This window comes from Oryx dammah, unplaced genomic scaffold, assembly GCF_014754425.2.
Source record: "Oryx dammah isolate SB20612 unplaced genomic scaffold, SCBI_Odam_1.1 HiC_scaffold_16, whole genome shotgun sequence".
Taxonomy (NCBI): domain Eukaryota; kingdom Metazoa; phylum Chordata; class Mammalia; order Artiodactyla; family Bovidae; genus Oryx; species Oryx dammah.
This window is the reverse complement of record NW_024070200.1, coordinates 58,276,015-58,296,397: the sequence shown is the minus strand read 5'-3', so window position 1 is coordinate 58,296,397 and position 20,383 is coordinate 58,276,015. Positions and strand designations below refer to the sequence as shown.

General features: G+C 39.0%; 1 long non-coding RNA gene across 8 annotated transcripts in view; it reads left to right on the top strand.

Annotated features, from left to right (window-relative positions):
- LOC120875245 overlaps nt 1-20,383 on the top strand; it is a 76,854-nt gene that overhangs the window by 37,209 nt on the left and 19,262 nt on the right. For 4 of the 8 annotated variants that reach the window (XR_005723887.1, XR_005723892.1, XR_005723893.1 and 1 more), the window contains 2 exons: nt 4,609-4,709; nt 5,820-5,920. This is a non-coding gene — a long non-coding RNA (uncharacterized LOC120875245). Of the gene's footprint in view, nt 1-4,608; nt 4,710-5,819; nt 6,791-16,429; nt 16,449-20,383 lie in introns of those variants that run through there. The other 4 variants (XR_005723891.1, XR_005723888.1, XR_005723890.1 and 1 more) reach the window with 4 other exon arrangements.

The window sequence follows — 20,383 nt, the reverse complement described above, 5'->3', positions numbered from 1 at the left end:
TGCTTTATATATGAAGAAACTGAAGTTTGGGAAAAGATAAATCACTTAACTGCTAAGTGGAAAAGGTGGCATTGGAGCCCAGCTCTATCTTGCCTAAATCTGATGTCGCACCCTCTCCTCTAACAGAATCCCCTTTCAGTTAGTTCAATCACTCAGTCCCCATGGACTGCAGTATGCCAGGCCTCCCTGTCCACCACCAATTCCCAGAGTGTACTCAAAATCATGCCCATTGAGTCAATGATGCCATCCAACCATCTCATCCTCTGTCATCCCCTTTTCCTCCTGCCTTCAATCTCTCCCAGCATCAGGGTCTTTTCCAGTCAGTTCTTCGCATCAGGTGGCCAAAGTATTGGAGCTTCAACTTCAGCATCAGTCCTTCCAATGAATATTCAGGACTGATTTCCTTTAGGATGGACTGCTTGGATCTCCTTGCCGTTCAAGGGACTCTCAAGAATCTTTTCCAACACCACAGTTTGAAAGCATCAATTCTTCTGCACTCAGCTTTCTTTATGGTCCAACTCTCACATCCATACATGGTTACTGGAAAAACCATAACTTTGATTAGATGGACCTTTGTCAGCAAAGTAATGTTTCTGCTTTTTAATATGCTGTCTAGGTTGGTCATAGCTTTTCTACCAAGGAGTAAGCATCTTTTAATTTCATGGCTGCAGTCACCATCTGCAGTGATTTTGGAGCCCCAAAAGATAAAGTCTCTCACTGTTTCCATTGTTTCCTCATCCATTTGCCATGAAGTGATGGGACCAAATGCCATCATCTTCACTTTTTGAATATTAAGTTTTAAGCCAACTTTTTCACTCTCCTCTTTGACTTTCATCAAGAGGGTTTTCATTTCCTCTTCACTTTCTGCCATAAGACTGGCATCATCTGCATATCTAGGGTTATTGATACTTGTTCTATATCTGGTTCTTTCTCCTGGCAATCTTGATTCCAGCTTGTGCTGCATCCAGCCCAGCATTTTGCATGATGTACTCTGCATAGAAGTTAAATAAGCAGGTTCGCATACTGTACAAGCCTGGCTTGGAGAATTTTCAGCATTACTTTACTGACATGTAAGATGAATGCAATTGTGCAGTAGTTTGAAAATTCTTCGGCATTGCCTTACTTTGGGATTAGAATGAAAACTGACCTTTTCCAATCCCGTAGCCACTGCTGAGTTTTCCAAATTTGCTGGTGTACTGAGTGCAGCACTTTCACAGCATCATCTTTCAGGATTTGAAATAGCTCAACTGGAATTCCATCACCTCCACTAGCGTTGTTCATAGTGATGCTTTCTAAGGCCCACTTGACTTCACATTCCAGAATGTCTGGCTCTAGGTGAGTGATCACACCGTCGTGGTTATCAGGGTCATGAAAATCTTTTCTATATAGTTCTTCTGTACATTCTTGCCACCTCTTCTTAATATCTTCTGCTTCTGTTAGGTCCATAGCATTTCTGTCCTTTATTGTGCCCATCTTTGCATGAAATGTTCCCTTGTGATCTTAATTTTCTTGAAGTGATCTATAGTCTTTCACATTCTATTATTTTCTTCTATTTCTTTGCACTGATCACTGAGGAACGCTTTCTTATCTCTCCTTGCTGTTCTTTGGAACTCTGCAATCAAATGGGTATATTTTCCTTTTCTCCTTTGCCTTTAGTTCTCTTCTTTTCTCAGCTATTTGTAAGGACTCCTCAGACAACCATTTTGCCTTTTTGCATTTCTTTTTCTTGGAGGCGGTCTTGATCACTGCTTCCTGTTCAGTGCCACTAACCTCTGTCCATCATTCTTCAGACCCTGTGTCTATCAGATCTAATCCCTTGAATCTGTTTGTCACTGCCACTGTATAATCATAAGGGATATGATTTGGGTCATACCTGAATGGTCTAGTGGTTTTCCCTACTTTCTTCAATTTAAGTCTGAGTTTTGCAATAAGGAGTTCATGATCTGAGCCAGTCAGCCCCTGGTCTTGTTTTTGCTGACAGTATAGAGCTTCTCCATCTTTGGCTGCAAAGAATATAATCAATCTCATTTTGATACTGACCATTCGGTGTTTTTCATGGGTAGAGTCGTCTCTTGTGTTATTGGAAGAGGGTGTTTGTTATGACCAGTGCGTTCTCTTGGCCAGACTCTTAGGCTTTGCCCTGCTTCATTTTGTACTCCAAGGCCACACTTGCCTGCTACTCCAGTTATCTCTTGGCTTCCTACTTTTGGATTCCAGTCCCCTATGATGTAAAGGACATCTTTTTTGGGTGTTAGTTCTAGAAGGTCTTGTAGTTCTTCATAGAACAGTTCAACTTCAGCCTCTTCGGCATTAGTGGTTGCTGCATAGACTTGGATTACTGTGATATTGAATGGTTTGCCTTGGAATCCCCCTTAGCATTCAATTTTCCACCATCACCTAAGTTTTGAAGATTCGTGGGTTGATGTGCATAGGTTTCCCAGAGTTAGATACTCTGGCTAGTTTTATACCTTCCATATTAAAAAAAATCCTATGCATATTTAAAGAAGTTCTATCAGTGGGCAAAAAGCTGTGCTCTGTACTTTGGGAATAGAAACAATAAAGAGGAAGAGATTCTAATTTTGTCAGATAATGTATACATAAATGATTATAAAACAAATATGGCAACATTGTAGCTGTGACATTTATTCAGCTACAAGAATAGCAGCTGAATAACCACAACTATAAAATGTAGTAACTGAACAGTAAAATATATACTATGTGAGACAGTCAAGCAAACTTTGTACTCAGACAAAAAACTATATCCTGAGATTGTCTTTATTGTTTAAAAAATAAAAATTGAAAGTAAATTTAAAATACTTGAACTAAACACTAACAAAACTAAAGAAGGAGGTAGTTAGTAAAGATTAAAAACTAAAATTTATGGAGTCAAAACAAACATAAAAATAGGTAGGTAAAATCAAAATTAGGTGCTTTGAAAGATTAATGAACTAAATATATCCTGGGAAAGCCTGGTTAGAAAGAAAGTTATATAAATACAGCATGGTAAAGGAGACATAATCATAGATATGGAGAAGAGAAAACTCTCTGGTGGGTATTATGTGCAGATCTATAGAAATAAATATGGAAAACTGAAGGCAATGGATAATTTCCTAGTAAAAATACCAAAAGTGATCATTTAAAGAACCATGAATAGATCAATTATTATTGACACTGGAGAGTAAAAGATCTATTATTAAAAAAGGCACCAGACCTAAATGGTTTTATAGATGAATTCCTTATTAAAAATCAGTTTCAATGTGATAGAAAAATCTATTCAACCATAAAAAGGAAAGGTAGTAAAATTATTTTGTGAAGATTGCTTCTAAAGACAGCACAGAATTTGAAGACCAATTTCTACCAAGAATTATAAGCAAAATGTTAGCAAATCAAATCCATCAGTATGTCAGAAGTGTATGACACCATTACTGGCGTCTATTACTAGAATGGAAGAATGTATGTTCAGTTTTATGTAAATTGCAGGAAGGCTCCAATCATTTACAGTGGATGCAATGGTGGCCAATGAAGTCTTAATGTGCAACTCTAAACTCTAGTTCTTGAACAGTTTGGAAACTGTAGGAGTGAGGTAAGGATAGAAGGTGGACATTGGGGATAAAAGGAAGAGGTCATTTAGCTTTAAGCAATTGCACTAGTTGTTTGTGCTTATTTAATTTGGAGGATGTGCAAATTGAAGAGAGGTGTGATAAATAAGGAAAGAACCTGTAAAGAATATCAACCATGTTCTAAGCACTTGCTAGGTGCTCTGCATAAAATGTCATTAATGGTTTAATCGGGTCTGTGTCAACATGCAGGACATACCTGTGCACAGGCACTTCAGTAAGGAACTTAATAAGAAGGAATTTAATAAGAAACTTAATAAGTTCCTCAATAAGGAACTTCTCAAAGAACAAAGGTAACTTATTTTATATATAACTTATTATATATGTAATATCATACATATATACAAGTGAAGTGAAGTGAAAGTCACTCAATCGTGTCTGACTCTTTGTGACCTCATGAACTAGACAGTTCTTGGAATTCTTTAGGCCAGAATACTGAGTGGATAACCTTTCCCTTCTCCAGGGGATCTTCCAAACCCAGGGATTGAACCCAGGTCTCCTGCATTGTAGGTGGATACTTTACCACTGAGTCCCAAGGGAAGCCAGTATGAATATAAATATATATATTATATTTTATATGTAACTTATTTTATATATAGCTTATATTATAAAAATAAGCTTATTAAGGAACAAAATCCAACATATTGTTTTAAAAATGTTGGTTAGGCGAGGGGCTTTTACATACACCATTGTTATGGAAATTGACTACAAATAAGCACTTCAAATACTTTATATATAATATATATAAAGTATAATTACATATAAATATATAATATATATAAAATATTTGAAATGTTTATATAATATATAATATTTTATGTATTATGTATAAATATGCATATGTAAATATATTTTATATCTAATATATATTATGGAAATTGACTACAAATAAACACATCAAATACTTCATTGACAGATGTCATTCATGAGACAAGAGAGACAGTAATTTTATCTGACACATGAGTTCATAGCCCCTGACATTCCTTTACAGGCCCATTAGGATGGTTTTGCTGGTTGCAGCCACAGAGAACTAATACTCACCCTGTAAAGACATCCCTGCTCACTGTGACCTTCTCAAGCAATCTTGATTGGGTAAGTGCCTCCTGGTTGTAGCATCTCTGAAGGAGGACCTTCTAAGCTCACAATGCCTGGGCAGAAGTTTCTTTGCTCTCCAGCACAGCTCTGTCTGGAGCCCCTTGGGGTCATCGGGGAGGGGAGTGGGTCTCAAGTGGAAGGAGGAGATCTCTGGACATATTTTTGCCAGGAAGCGGTCTCCCATTATGGCCCCTTGAGGATGCTTTCTCCTGTATGTGTCTCTGGCATAGCCTGGGAGCTGCTTTGTAGTTTTCTGTTTTCTGTTTATCTTCAGATAGGGGATTCTGTGCTACAGTTATCCTCCCTTGCAGACCTGGTGCCTTCCTATGGGGAGGGGAGAACTCTTTTCTCTAAAGAGCAACAGAGCAGAGCTCTGGTCCAAAGATATTGCTAAGAGAATTTAAACAAAGTGAACTGCGGACACCTCAGATGCTAGACTTGGTAACTTAACAAGGTGGAGTAACAACTATTAGGTCAGTGACTGTAAGCCTATCCTATAAACAATGATTATAAGATTTAAACAGGGCTTTGCCTCCCAACAACTATGTCAGCAGCCAGTGGGTGATAGCTACAGAGCTACCCTGTCTTTCTGCTTCATCACTTAAAGTGACAGTATCCAGCCTTCCACTTTGCATCTATCATAAAGACACATTGATTTCCTTTCTGGAGAAACACATATTTCTTTTCTCCTGCTAAAAAGATAAATCTGACAGATTTTAATCAAATGTAGTTGTTCACAACTGCAGAAATGAGTCCAGTGCACATATGAAAACAAAAATACACCAGCAACTAAAGAAAGAGTTTGGTGGCCAGGTTTATTTGTAGAAAATACTTGTATTAACACACATGCACTGTCTCTCTCTCACAAGGCAGTAAAGCTTAAGAGTTGATTATTATAAGATTCTTCAAGATAGTGTTTTGTTTGTAGTGACATCAGTAAATGTCGACCTCAGTTTAAATTTTCACTAAAGATGTGTTCTTCAGATTCTCTGTTTAACCCTAAGATTCTGAAATATTGGGCTTTGGTCTTTAAAATGAGGTCATTCCCAGGTTGAAACTTGGCTTTCAGAGGAAACATCATTTGAGATGTGATATGTGATATTTGAGATCTGACAGGTTTATGTGGTATATAGTTAATCCTAAAGGAAATCAACCTTGGATATTCATTGGAAGGACTGATGCTGAAGCTAAAGCTCCAATACTTTGGCCCCCTGATATGAAGAGCTGACTCATTTCAAAAGTCCCTGATGCTGGGAAAGATCGAAGGCAAAAGGAAAAGAGGGCAACAGAGGATGAGATAGTTGGATGGCATCACTGAATCAATGGACATGAGTTTGACCAAACTCCAAGAGACAGTGAAGGACAGGGAAGCCTGACATGCTGTAGCCCATGGGGGTCACAAAGAGTTGAACAACAATAACAGCAACAAATGGAAGGATGAAGCATCTTCACGTCCTTATCCAATAGGTTCTCATAATGTTATTTTTGTTCCTGACTTGGCTAAGATTCAGCTAAATGCACTGTGGAGCGTTTGCATTATTTCATAAATTTATATATTGATTTTGAGTAGCTCAAATTTTTCTTTTCAATGTATCTAAGGGAGCCAAGATGTTTTATACATATATATATATATTTCTGAATTAAAACATTTAACCTTATTTTTAAAAAATTCTTGGATATGAATAATTCTGTGACAGAGAGACTTAAAGTCTACAGGGCTTGATGCTGTTTTACATCTTACTCATTGATTAGGTCATGTCCTCTCATGGGTTGCACAGAGCTGGATTTTTCATGGCATTTTTCTAAATTTTTGAGCCTTTGGTATGGTTTTCTTCTTCTCAGTATAGATATGATTGATCACATTTTCATTAGAATGGAGAGATTGGATGTCTCTTGCCCACACCTAGTGGCAATTTCCTGCCCAGATAATCTTGGCATAATATATCTTATTTCAGCTACTTTACAGAGGCTAAAAAAAAATAATCCACATCCTGAATTAAAGTGTGGAGATACAGTTTTTGTTTTTTTAACTTTATTTTGCATTGGTATAGCTGATTAACACTGTTGTGATAGTTTCAGGTGAGCAGCGAAGGGTCTCGGCCTTGTATATACATGTATACATTCTACCCCAAACTCCCCTCCCATCCAGTCTGCCACACAATCTTCAGCACGTACTATATAGTAGGTCCTTGTTCGTTATCCATTTGAAATGTTCAGTATGTACGTGTCCATCCCAGACTCCCTAGTTATCCCATCTGCCCATCCTTCCCCACCCCCAGCAACTATCTTCTAAGTCTCTGAGTCTCTTTCTGTTTTATAAGTAATTTCAGTTGTGTCATTATTTTTAGATTACCCATATAAAGGATGTCATATGAAACTTCACCTTCTCTGTCTGTTTACTTCACTCAGTATGACAATCTTTAGGTACATCCATGTTTCTGCAGTGGCATTATTTCCTTCTTTTTAATGGTTGAGTAATATTCCACTGTATATATGTATCACATCTTCCTTGAGCATTCCTCTGTTGATGGACATTTAGGTTGCTTCCATGCCTTGGCTATTGTAAACAATCCTGCAATGAATATTAGGGTATATGTATCTTTTTAGATCATGTTTTTCTCTAGATATATACCCAGGAGTGGGATTGCAGGGTAATATGGTAGCTCTGTTTTCAGTTTTTAAAGGAACCTCCTACTATTCTCCATAGTGGCTATACCAATTTGCATTCCGACCAGCAGTGTAGGAAGGCTTCCTTCTCTAGAGTGTGGAGACACAGTTTTAATTGACCATCAGTCCAGTTCTGTCTTAAATAGACCATTTTTTCAGTAAACTTTTTTCACTCTGTTCTCATTATTTTGAATATTAAATTAAGATATATGATTCAAGAATTGTATTTGGAAAGAAAATCATGGAAAGGAAAGTTATTTTAATGATCCTGTGTAGTGATTTGCAGTGTATATACATATATAATTTCACTGCATTTCAATGGGCAAAAATAGAAAACTATTTCTCTTTTAAATGTGAGCTTTAAAATTTCCTTTGAGTGTGCTCTCACTGTCATTTCTAAGTTTGCAAGAAATTAAAGACATTATTATTTATATGATAATTTATCTTATAAGTGAATTGAGCTGCAGTGCATCATTGGACTAATTTTGACAACCACTTTTGTTTAAAAATGATCTTCAACTCTGACATTTATTCTTGTTGTGCCATTTAAAGATTTTTTTTTTTCTGAAAAGCATAAGATAATATGGGAAAGAAGGAAGATGAAGACTGGCCAAATTCAGTTACCTTGCAAGAATAATATTAGAAGAACTTGGCATTTAAATTGTAAGAGGAATAAATTAACTTCTTAAAGTAGAAAGATGAAAAGGAAGCCAATAAAAATGGGTAAACTCATTCACTTGAAAATCATGGTGTCTTTATTAAGTGTCAGCCAAGAAACTGGTGGCTAAAGATGTGTCCCAGTTTCTATCGGGTCATTGAAAAGTGACCAGATTGAAATGCCATCATGACACAGGAAATATGCATTTTTTTCCTGAAAGAATATTTGTGATGCTCCAAATTATAGCCACTAGTAGATGTGAAGGCAAGCAGAAAATATTACCTGGATCATGATTTATACATGATGAACAGACAATAAACTCACTGCCTTTCTTTGCCCCCACAGAAAGTGCTACCAGCTAGCTGTAACTCTAGCACAGTATTTCAAAGCACTATTCCCCAAAGTTTTTCTTATTTACAAAAGAAGCAATTCATTTTGTAGGACATTCCAAACTGGCAAATGGCCAACAACAATTTTGACCAAAGCGAGTGCAAAAGGTATTGCAAAACCGAAAGCGGAAGAATATTTTGGAAATATGGAAACAAAAAGGAAGATTATTCATCCTTCCATATGGGTTTTTAAAGCCATTTACAATTATGTATCGTTTATGGTAGTTTCTATAAAAACTTTTCCATTGAGCAGGCAGAAGACTGAATAAGTTTGTGAATGCATCACACAAAAAAGAAGATATCCAGAACAATGGCATTTAGCTAATTGTTTGAGGCTGTGCATGTGATAATGACGCTGTTAACCAGGAGAATGCAGAGTGCGATTGCATTTGTTTTTTTCAGAAAGGGATTTCAAGAACTTAACGAAAAATTACAGTTGCTAATGACTGTGTGAAACGTAAGCAATAACAGTGCTGCTACAATTATGCATCTGATTGAAAAGGTACAGTTTATCAGAAGTCTTAGAGCAGTGATTTTTAAGCTATCTGCTGTGCATGAAAACACACTTTGAGAGAAAAGACAAAGTGTTGGGTTTTCTTAAGATGTATCTAGATAACTTTATGCAACACACAATTTATACCATGTGCCGTGCCACCAATTCATGTCCTTGACCCTCTTCTGGAAACTGTAAGGAAATGCATCGACATCTGTGGCTAGATGGGATTCTTGGAGGTGTTGTAGACTATTTCATGGCTGCCAAGTAAAGACTTTGTTACAAAACTCCAGCTAAATTGAAAGACATTTGTCAAATTATTTGCAGATCATCAGAAACAACCCCACTTCCCCAACACACCACCACTTGACAAGACCCAATTTTCTCTTAAAGATGAAATGTTCAAAGCCTCTCTACTGGGATTGGCTTTCCATTTGTTTTGGAAATAATTCTTGGAACTCTCTCAAAATTCTCTATAGCTCCCTAGAATTGGGATGTATAGCTATGACATTTCTTTAAGAGGATACTCACTTTGGACATGGTAAGACCTAGTTTGAGTCTCAACTTGGCCAAATACTTGATGCTTGACCTCAGACAAATTATTAACATTTTTTTAGGCCTTAGCGTTCTCATAGAGAAAAAAGGAATAACAGTGCCTACCTCATAGAAATGTTATGAGCTAACGTAGCTCATGTATTGAAAAACCCTAGCATAGAAGAACTTACTAGATAATACTGAGCTAACGATGGAAGTCGAAAGATCCTCTGTTCTGCATGAAGGCTTGAATTTCATGCAATAATCTCTTCATTGTGCAAAAAGTATTTGTTGAGTACCTACTAGGTATATTGTGCTATGTGTTATGGATGCAGGAAGCAAAGTAGAGTACCTAATCTCAAGAAGAACACGGTCTAGTGGAAGAATGATGGAAACAGGTTATGATGGAAATGCAGAGAATAGGAACCCAAGCCCGACTATTGAGCATTTTAACTGCGACAAGTCCTTATTAGGGCCTCCCTGGTGGCTCAGTGGTAAAGCATCTGCCTGTCAATGCAGGAGGCTCTGGTTTGATCCCTGGGTTGGGAAGATCTCCTGGAGGAGGAAATGGCAACCTCCTCCAGTATTCTTGTCTTGAAGGTCCCATGAACAGAGGAGTCAGATGGGGTACAGTTCATGGGGTTGCAAAAGAGTTGGATGCAACTTAGCAACTAAAAAAACAACAATAAAGTCCTTATTAAGATGTGCTTAAACTGTGAAATGTACATCAAATTTCAAAAATTTAATCCTGGAAAAGGATGTACAATATCTTTATAATTATTATATTGAATCCATGTTAAAATGATATTATCTTTTATATATTGAGTTAAATAAAGCTACTATTAAAATTTAAAAAAAAAGAAGTAGGAGAGACTTGTGGCTTTTATTTTCCTATCATTCCTACCTCGTCATTTCTGCTTTTTATCAACAATACTGTGGACATGAACATTTGCTAGATTCTTGTGTTTGTTCCTTGTTTCTTCCTGATGCACTTCCTGCTCATCTTATTACAGACCACTCTAAATTTGGAACCTCAGAACTTCAAGAAATTGAATCTTCTCTGTAAAAAAGGGACTTCTCCAGAGGAAGCCCCCTCTCAGGTATTCCATTTAGTAAACTACTATCAATACTTTGATGCAATAAAGAACACCCTGGAGACAGGAAGTGGTGTCTCCTGCATCCAAAGTTCCCAGCCTTCCCTGGGATTAGTCACTTGGCTGTCTCTCTCAGCAGCTAGTAATTCAGAGATAATCATGTTACCAAGATGCCATTTAATCTGTATTTGGCATATCTCAAGTTTTCATCTTCATTAATAGAGCCATCAAAGTTTCATTGGGCCTGACTGATGTTGGACACACTAGTGATTCGCCCACAGGAGGGGTTTGCAGTTTGCACACAGAGCCTCTGCTTGCCAGATGGCAGCTGTTAATCTGCTTGCATCACGAGTGGGGTAGGGGGCTAAGCTTGTCTGGCCCCTGGCCAGTGGGGCTCTTCTGCACCTCTGATTACACAGCACTGTGGGCCAGGCTAGGGAACACAGATCCTTGGGTCAGGGTTAGCTTTCCCTGCAGATCTGAAGACCCCTGGGGGCATGGATGCCTGGTGAGAGGAATGAATCCTTTTCTGGCCTGTTTCCTGCTGCCTCAAGCATCGAATCAAAAAATCCCTGTGGAAGGCAGGGTGGTGCAATGGAAGGGAGTCAGAGAAACTTGGCTTTGAATCCAGACTCTCCACCACTGAACCAGCTCTGTGGAGGTAGGCATAACTCTCAGGAGTTAACCTCTTTGAGCCTCAGATGGCTCCCATTTCTGTGATGTGAACCTGGTGATATGACGGGGCCACATAGGTGCTCCTTCGAGTAATCAGGATGGGACAGCCGGACGGAAACCATCTTTCAGTCCCACGCCCAGATGTAGAACCCAGAGAAGCTGTCATGCAGGTCCCTGAGCGGGCTGGCCTGGGATGTTCATCACAGTGTTCTCTATCGTGGTGAGGATGGTGGTGACCTTGGGGTTCATCCCTGGAGGGACAAATAATGAGGCTTACCCCAAAATACCATGCAAAACAGATAGAAGTAATCAGATAAATCTTACAAACTGGGCTGGGTGGATGAAAAAGAAACAGAAAAAAGTCTGTGGATATCACATGTAAAAGTTAAAAACATACACGTAGCAGAAGGCCCTACCACGTGTTTAATGAGGATTCCTAAAAATTCGAGGAGATCATCAAATCTAGTAGTGCTGTGGGTATTGGGCTGGGGAGGAAAGTGGGGAAGGGAAATGGGATAAAAGGCAGTAAACAATGAGAGAAGGACCTGGTGCAAGCTTATAGTGATAGTGTATTATCAGCAGAGAGTATGATTCACCCAGTGTTCTGCCTCTGGATCGAAAAGAAAAAGGAAAGATCAAGAAAAATGTCAACGTGTTCCTGACCAGGGTTCTTGGGCTCCTTGTTGCTCAGTTGCTAACTTGTGTCCGACTCTTTGCAACCCTGTGGAACGCAGCATGCCAGGCTTCTCTGTCCTTCATTATCTCCCAGAGGTGGCTTAAACTCATGTCCATTGAATCAGAAATGCCATCCAACCACCTCTGTTGACAGAGACATCCCCTGTCCTCCCTTCTCTCCTGCCCTCAATCTTTCCCAGTATCAGAGACTGTTCTTTGCAGCAGGTGGCCAAAATTTTGGAGCTTCAACACCAGTCCTTCCAATGAATTTTCAGGGTTGATTTTCTTTAGGATTGACTGGTTTGATCTCCTTGCCATCCATGGGACTCTCAAGAGTCTTCTCCAGCACCACAATTTGAAAGCATCATTTGGGCTCCTTAATCAATAGAAATTGATCAGAGAGGCCAGGCAAGAAATTCAGGCAAGGCTTTCTCGGGGTTCCCGCTCTAACAGGAGGGAGCAAGGACAAGTAGCAGGTGTTTTGTTCACTTGCTTCCTAGGAGGGTCAGGCCAGCTGGTTCCGTACATGGGGTGAGGAGGGGGTGTGTCCAAGGGTTGGGCTGGTGGGATGGCTTAGGTGGCGTGCCCACCGTTTTGGTGGTGGTGTGTGCAGGGGACATGCACGATACCCTGCTTTTTTCCCTTGCTTTTTTGAAGCAACATTTGGGCTTTTTTTTAAAATCTCAGTATCAGGTCATCCAGAATTTGCCCCAACCAACACAAACACAGAGTTATTTTTAGTCCCTTATAATTTTTTTGTCGTTCGAGGAGACTTAGTCCAGGTCCTGCAGCAAAAGGTCCCAGGGGTCAGAGGGTTTCAAAGGGAAGGGAGAGGGTCCAATAAAACTAGTGCTGTGGGGGCTTCAGGATCCAGGCATGAGGATGGGCACCTCCGAGGCTGTGGAATGGCTCTCTATTTCTCTCTCTCCGCCTCTCCCCTTCCCTTGAATGAGAAGAAGCCTTAAGAAAATGTGAGACTGGAATGAAGCAGAGCAGTCTGAGATCCTCATTTTCCCTTATCTGAACTCTCAATCTCTGCAGACTCCAGTTGCCTGAAGGCACTCCTAGGGTTTTTTCCTGTTCTCATGGTGGACCCAATTTTTGTGACTTGCTCACCGAAGAGCTTCAGGAAGGTGTGGTGCCCATTCTTGTTGAACCAGTTGGTAATTTCCTGGATCTGCAACCCTTTGGGCCTGCACATCAATATCATTACCCTGCCAGTCAATGAGACCTTTGTGTGCAACAGGGCAGAAGGCTACATCTGTGTGAGAAAGGACCGCAGGGGACGTCTCCTCATGTTCCTAGAGTCTGAGAAAAAAAGTTACAAACATGTAACAGGGCACACTCTGTGGTGTCCTTTTGTTAATTTATGAGTTGGAAGTCGAATGTGGATTTATTGGAACGGCATAATGAAGCATCACTGGCATGTGGATCATATTATCACCACGTATAAGGAAGCAGGGAAAGAAACAGCTTCCCTGCTGAAAGGCATCATCCATATAAGCCTCAGCCCCTTCAAAGCTCTGTGTCCATTTCCTTTAAGTACAAGAAATAAGGCAGCTCAAATGCAGGAGGTAATCTAACAAGGAGGATGGACTGACCTATCACTCACTTCCTTTCTTGGACACTAAATTTAAAAAATTAATTAATTAATTGATTATTTTTTGGCTGTGCTAAGTCTTCATTGCTGTGAGAGGGCTTTCTCTAGCTGCAGGGAGCGGGGGCTACTGTTGGTGGTGGTGCAGGGGCTTCTCACTGCCGTGGCTTCCCCTGCTGTGTGGAGGACAGGCTCTGGGCACCTGGGCATCAGCAGCTATAGCACGTAGGCTCAGTAGTTGCGGCATGCAGGCATAGTTGCTCCATGGCATGTGGAATCTTCCCTTTGTTTGAACCAGGAAACAAACCCATGTTCCCTGCACTGGCAGGTGTATTCCTATCTACTGCACCCTGAGGAAGTCCTTGGAAGCTAAATCTTTGAGATAACAATGAAACTAAAAATCAGCAAGACATCTCCAGACTAAGAAAGGTTACTCTGGTGTCACTCTTCAGTTTATCACCAGCTTCTTCTCATATTCTTTCTCCTCCCTTCCTCTGAATCTGTTCCTCCTTCTTGGTTGGCCAATCAGAAAACTTATCTCTCCAAAGGCAGGGATTAGCTCCAGGATGTGTGATCAGGCCATTCCAGCTGCAGGCTTTCTTAGGACTTTTGTTGGTGATGTAAAGAAAGCAGTGCTATCAGAACAAATAATTTCACAATTTGTATGGAAATATAAAAAACCTTGAATAGCCAAAGCAATCTTGAGAAAGAAGAATCGAACTGGAAGAATCAACCTGCCTGACTTCAGACTATACTACAAAGTTACAGTCATCAAGACAGTATGGTACTGGCACAAAGACAGAAATATAGATCAATGGAACAAAATAGAAAGCCCAGAGATAAATCCATACACCTATGGACACCGTATTTTTGACAAAGGAGGCAAGAATATACAATGGAGAAAAGACAATCTCTTTAACAAGTGGTGCTGGGGAAACTGGTCAACCACTTGTAAAAGAATGAAACTAGAACACTTTCTAACACCATACACAAAAATAAACTCAAAATGGATTAAAGATCTAAATGTAAGACCAGAAACTATAAAACTAGAGGAAAACATAGGCAAAATACTTTCTGACATATATCACAGCAGGATCCTCTATGACCCACCTCCCAGAGTAATGGAAATAAAAGCAAAAATAAACAAATGGGACTGAATTAAACTTAAAAACTTTTGTACAATGAAGGAAACTATAAGCAAGGTGAAAAGACAATCTTCAGAATGGGAGAAAATAATAGCAAATGAAGCAACTGACAAAGAATTAATCTAAAAAATATACAAGCAGCTCATGCAACTCAATTCCAGAAAAATAAACGACCCAATCAAAAAATGGGCCAAAAAACTAAACAGACATTTCTCCAAAGAAGACATACAGATGGCTAACAAACACATGAAAAGATGCTCAACATCACTCATTATCAGAGAAATGCAAATCAAAACCACAATGATGTACCATCTCACACCAGTTAGAATGGCTGCTATCCAAAAGTTACAAGCAATAAATGCTGGAGAGGGTGTGGAGAAAAGGGAATCCTCTTACACTGTTGGTGGGAATGCAAACTAGTACAGCTACCAAACTAGTACAGCCACAATGGAGAACAGTGTGGAGATTCCTTAAAAAACCGGAAATATGACCCAGCAATCCCACTGCTGGGCATACACACCGAGGAAACCAGAATTGAAAGAGACATGTGTACCCCAATGTTCATTGCATCTCTGTTCACAATAGCCAGGACATGGAAGCAACCTAGATGCCCATCAGCAGACGAATGGATAAGAAAGCTGTGGTACATGTACACAATGGAATATTACTCAGCTATTAAAAAGAATGCATTTGAATCAATTCTAATGAGGTGGATGAAACTGGAGCCTATTATACAGAGTGAAGTAAGTCAGAGAGAAAAACACCAATACAGTGTATTAATACTTATATATGAAATTTAGAAAGATGGTAACAATGACTCTATTTGCGAGACAGCAAAAGAGACACAGATGTAAAGAACAGACTTTTGGACTCTGTGGGAGAAGGTGAGGGTGGGATGATCTGATAGAAGAGCATTAAAACATGTATATTATCATATGTGAGATAGATCACCAGTCCAGGTTCTATGCATGAGACAGGGTGCTTAGGGCTGGTGCACTGGGATGACCCAGAGGGATGGGATAGGGACGGAGGTGGGAGGGGGGCTCAGGATAGGGAACACATGTACACCCATGGCTGATTCATGTCAATGTATGGCAAAAACCACTACAATATTGTAAAGTAATTAGCTTCCAATTAAAATAAATGAATTAATTAAAAAAAGAAAGCAATGTTATCATTTCTAGAATAATTATATATAATTTAATAACTGCTGGTAAAGAGAGCCTGACTGAGAAGGAAGCCAAGGAAGAGGAAGGCAGAGCAGAGCAGGTGTGGTTGTGAGATGGACAAGGCGTGCTTGAGTGCCAGCACCAGGACCTCTTTACTTACATTGCTCAAACATAACAATTCCTCTTTTGCTTTTAACTGGTTGAAATGACTTTTTGTCATTTGTAAACCAAAGATTTCTGAATCACAGGCTAGGTAAGTAAGGCAAAATCAGTCATACTGGGGAATACCTGCTTATGTATCAAACATGTAGTATATGTTTACTTTATGCCAGAAAGAGCCTTTGCCGAGAAAAATCTTATGACTTATTTGAATCATTGTCTAATCAAGAGAACACACCTATGTGTTAGTTCAAGGATACCTGACATCTCTCTGGTTATCTGAATAAGTTTGCGTGTGTGTGTATATGTGTGTGTGTCATTTATCTTCAATAACTACTAGTCATGTATGGATGTGAGAGTTGGACCATAACAAAAGCTGAGTGCCAAAGAATTGACACTGTTGAACTATGGTGTTGGAGAAGATTCTTGAGAGTCCCTTGGACTGCAAGGAGATCCAACCAGTCCATCCTAAAGGAAATCAGTCCTGAATATTCATTGGAAGGATTGATGCTGAAGCTGAAACTCCAATACTTTGGCCACTTGATGAGAAGAACTGACTCATTGGAAAAGACCCTGATCCTGGGAAAGATTGAAGATGGGAGGCAAAGGGGATGACAGAGGATGAGATGGTTGAATGGCATCACTGACTCAATGGACACGAGTTTGGTAAACTCCAGGAGCTGGTGATGGAGGGGGTAGCCCGTTGTGCTGCAGTCCATGGGTTCACAAAGAGTCGGACATGACTGAGCAACTGAACTGAATAAGCCGTAAGCAGGGTTACCTGGATTACATAACATAACAGACTTAATTCGTAAAATTTTGCCCATACTTTTATTTGCATGAGGGTATAAAGGACTACTTTGGTGGTCACAGGCTGATGAGCTGTGTGACCTTAGGCAATTTACTTAACTTTTCTGAGCTTTTAGTGTTCTTCTGTAAAATGGAGATAATGGTAGTCTGACATTAACCAAGTGTCATGAGTAATAAACAAGCAAATACATGGAAAGTTCTTAACATAGTTGCTGCCATATAATAAAATCACTCAACTGATGAAGAGATTTAGTTGATCAGTTATGTCTGACTCTTTGCAACCCCATGGACTGTAGCCTGTCAGGATCCCCTGTCCATGGGATTCTCTAGGCAAGATTCCTGGAGTGGATTGCCATTCCTTTCTCCAGAGAGTCTTCTTGACTCAGGGATTGAACCCAGGTCTTCTGCATTGCAGGCAGATTCTTTACCGTTTGAGCTACAGGGATGTCCTCAATCGATGATAGCTATTATTATTATTGCTACCATCACCATCATCATCATGAAGGAAGGGTCACAGGTAGTCTGAATAGTTTGCATGCTTATAGTGCTTTATTTGGACTTCCCTGGTGATTCAGAGGTAAAGAATCTGCCTGTCAATGCAGGAGACTCTGGTTCAATCCCTGGGTTGGGAAGATCCCCTGGAGAAGGAAATGGCAATCCACTCCAGTATTCTTGCTGGGAGAATTGCATGGACAGAGGCGCCTGGTGGGCTACAGTCCATGGGGTCTCAGAAACGCTGAACGTGATTTAGTGACTAAACAACAACAACAACGTTTTATTTATCATTTACAAAGTACTTTCACATGCATCATCCACTGTGACACCGTGAGTCTACAGGGCCTCACAATATCCATTTCACATTTTGGCTTCTTGCAAGTTGATAAGAGCAGTTTTTTAAAAAGGTTTTCATACTTGACAAGATCTACTGTATATAGTATCACATATAGTGAATGAGAAATGCATTTGTTTTGGCAGCAGAATTTTAAAAGACAGGAAAACATATTTTAGCACAAATGTGTTGTTGTTCAGTTGCTATGTCCAACTCTTTGTGATCCCATGGACTGCAGCACACCAGGCTCCTCTGTCCTCCACTATCTCCTGGAATTTGCTCAAATTCATGTCCATTGAGTCGGTGATGCTATCTAACCATCTCATCCTCTACTGTTCCCTTCTCTTGCCTTCAGTCTTTCCCAGAATCAAGGTCTTTTCCAATTAATCAGCTCTTCGCATCAGGTGACCAAAGTACTGGAGCTTCAGCTTCAACATCAGTCTTTCCAATGAATATTGAGGGTTGGTTTCCTTTAGGATTAACCAGTTCGAAGAGTCTTCTTCAGTACCACAATTTGAAAGCATCAATTCTTTGGTGCTCAGCCTTCTTTATGGTTCAACTCTTTCATCCATACATGTTCACTGGAAAAAAGCATAGCTTTGGCTCTATGGACCTTTGTCAGCAAAGTGATGTCTCTGCTTTTTACTATACTGTCTAGGTTTGTTATAGCTTTCCTAGCAAGGAACAAGTGGGTGCAGTCACCATCTGCAGTGATTTCAGAGTGCAAGAAAATAAAATCTGTCACTGCTTATACTTCTCCCCTTCGAATTGCCATGAAGTGATGGCACTGGATGTCATGATCTTAGTTTTTTGAATGTTGAGTTTCAAGCCAGCTTTTCCACTGTCATCAAGAAGCTCTATAATTCCTCTTCACTTTCTGCCATTAGGGTGGTATCATCCGTATATTTGAGGTTGTTGATATTTCTTTCAGCAATTTTGATTCCAGCTTGTGATTCATCCAGCCTGGTGTTTCACATGATGTACTCTGCATGTAAGTTAAGTAAGCAGGGTGACAATATACAGCCTTGTCATATTCCTTTCCCAATTTTGAACCAGTCAGTTATTCCATGTCCAGTTTCAACTGTTGCTTCTTCACCTGCATACAATTTTCTCAGGAAACAAGTAAAGTAGTCTGGTCTTCCCATCTCTTTAAGAATTTTCCACAGTTTGTTGTGATCCACACAGTCAAAGGCTTATTGCTGGCGGATTCTTTACCAGTTGAACTATCAGGGAAGCGCTTAGCATAGACAACGAGGCAGAAATAGATGTTTTCCTGGAACTCCCTCACTTTTTCTATGATTCAATGGATGTTTGCAATTTCATCTCTGGTTTCTCTGGCTTTTCTAAACCCAGTTTGTCCATCTGAAAGTTCTTGGTTCACACACTGTTGAAGCCTAGCTTGAAGGATTTTGAGTGTTACCTTGTTAGCATGTGAAATGAGAGCAATTGTAAGGTAGTTTGAACATTCTTTGACACTACTTTGACCAGAGTGTCTTTCTTTTTCTTTTCCTTACTATGTCATTGTTACCATAAAGAAAAGTCGAAGCAAATTCATTTTTTATGTCATTGGTCACTTCGAATATTCTCAAAGTTGGAGCTCTTGGAAGACTTGTATTTCACGTTACCAGCATAAGCAGATTGTTGAATTTGACACAGTTAAATATTTTCTTTGTTGAACATACTTCTGAATTAACTGGGTAAAAACCCTCAGTTGTATTGTTTAAGGGAATGTTATATTTTTGATCTTATACAAAGTTCTAGAATAAGAAAAGGCATTGATTTACTAACATAGCAAAGTTTGTTAGATTTTTCATCTTTTTGAATCTGGATATTACTTCATCTAATTCAGGGAAAACATGGCTTCTTTATTAATTACTAAGGTGACAATAGTGATGTGAAAAGAAAGATTTATACAATTTTGAAAGTATAAATTTTATCAATCTCTTGCATAAAAACCCAAAAACAAACCAACAAGCTTATAAAACAGGGCTTTCTTACGTACTTAGATTATTTCCTCTTTATCAGAGCTTCCACAAGAATTTGGCAGCAATATTGAGTTCTGGATTTTTCTCCTTTGTTTAGGTTGCTCATATAGTCCTGTTTCTAAGTGACTTCTAATGTCACAACACTAAAAAAAAAAATCAAGAAACATTCTTTGCTTTGTATCATTAATTTATTTATCTATTCTATATTCTATTCTATATTTAAATATATCTGTTCTATATTTCTTAGAGTAATTTATCAAGAGTACTTAGTTCTGTATTATTTATTGTATATCACAATGTGAATGCCAAATTCTAGTCTTAGATATTGACACATAATTATGACTGCCAGTCATTATAAGTAGATGAACCATGGTATTTAGGTTTTATGAAAACTGAATATATTTTAAAAGACAGGAATTTTGATTCTCCTAATTCTTAAGCAATTGCTTACTAACAAATCAGACAGTCTTCAAAGCTGTATTAATTTAAATGTCCATTGACAAATGAGTGGATAAGGACAATGTGGTATATTTATATAATGGAGTGTTACTCAGCCATAAAAAAGAATGAAATAAGGCCAATTTTAGCAACATGGATGGGTCTGGAGATGATCATACTTTGTGAAAAGCAGACAGAGAAAGAAAACTATCATATGATATCATTTGTGTATGGAATCTAAAAAAATGATACAAATGAACTTATATACAAAACAGAAATAGACACACAGACATAGAAAACAAACTTACAGTTATCAAAGGAGTGCAGGAGGCATAAGTTAGGATTTTGGGGATT